Raw genomic sequence first — 1,716 nt, 5'->3', positions numbered from 1 at the left:
AAATAAAGTTTTGAGACTATAATTGGATAGTATTTGAGTTATTTATTAAAGAATTACCAGTCTCAAGAAAATATTAAGATTATAAATAAACTATTTTAATTAAAACCTAAAATTCTGTCTGATATAGTAAGATTGTCTGGGTGGCTGTCAATAAAGTTACCATCATAGTAGAAAAAACAATTTATTGTAAACCAACGTTTTGTAGGGCTTCGTCAGAGCTACATGAAAACAAGATAAAAACATTGTAAGAAGTTACAGAACATTAAAATAAATATACAGAGAAAATAAATTGATTATTGTCAGCGTCTGTTTAACCTATCGCTTTGAACAGCCATGATGAAGCACTGTTAAGTGGGGCGAAACGTCGGACATTAAATAGTTAAAAACTATTTGTTCTTTTTTGAATGCAACCCTGACCATCTTCTTATATTAAAAATTATACGGTCAACTATATACATGCAAAATAATAATTATTATTATGCAATTGAAGGATGTAAGAAAAAAAATTAACAAATAATAACAACTAATATTTTTAGAATTAAAAAAATAAATAACTACCTTTTTTATTTGACGGAAGATAGTCTGGGCTATCTTCCTACATTCTACTTTATACGGCCACTTATCTTCTTACAATAAAAATAAAATCAGTATTTCAGTTTTTAAAATCACAAAATTTACTGTCACAAATATAATATTGAACAGGCAAACATAAAATAATAAAACAAATGTAAGCAAAAATAAATATTGAATTAATTACGTTGATGACTACTCATGTTTTACGCCACTAAACAAAAACAAACAGACAAGTAAGTTGGATTAGATTGAATTGAACAATGATATAAACATTAAATTAATATCTAAAAAAATCGAAATATCTAATATAAGTAGACTTGAAAAATTAAACATAAACATATTAATTTTATTAATTATAACAAAAACATGTAGCCTCAACACTTGTGTATTATCTTTACTCTCCTACGTTTCAGCCATTCCTACCATTTTCAAGGATCTTTTTCACACTTATCACATCATTGCAGGCCATTATACCTTTTTCAGTTTTTATAATTAGTCAATTACCTATTATTTTCACAATTACAATTATTAGTTTACAATTTCTATTTCGCCTAATCATTATATCAACACTACATTATATACAGCAATTTCTTTCTTAATGGAACCCCGATTGGAGAAAATAATCTTTGATAAAGACAATAAACATAAAATGAAACCTGGATTCCTATTCTCCAAATAAGAGGCTTTCCAAACGCGAACTTTAATATCGATGATTAAGCGTTTCTCCAATTTCGTTTCTTACTGCCGACATCGGCGTCACATACGACACAACTGGGCTATCGATCGGAAAATAATCGATAGATGGAAAGTATTCCCTTAAGCTGAGACTTTTACTTTCTCACGACGGAGAACAATGTGCTTGCTAACCAAATTACACGGACCTCTTTGGATGATGAAAGTATGGCTCCGGGTTCTTCGTCCATCTTCTCCAGTAATTTAGTTTGCGGTTCAGGATCTTTTGGTCTTGGATGCACTTACAGGTAATTTTTTCAAGCTGTCCGTTTGTGGATATATAAGCATATTTCAGGCGCCCGGCTCAACTTGATGTCAAATGTTCAAACTAAGCATTGATGTCCCTTGGATATTTTTAAATAACTCTTAATAATAATTCTTAATAAATAAAATAGCTTGTTTAATATTATT

This window comes from Halyomorpha halys, unplaced genomic scaffold (genome assembly GCF_000696795.3).
Source record: "Halyomorpha halys isolate HHAL.00 unplaced genomic scaffold, Hhal_1.1 Scaffold3.1, whole genome shotgun sequence".
NCBI lineage: Eukaryota > Metazoa > Arthropoda > Insecta > Hemiptera > Pentatomidae > Halyomorpha > Halyomorpha halys.
Note: the sequence above shows the minus strand (reverse complement) of the source record.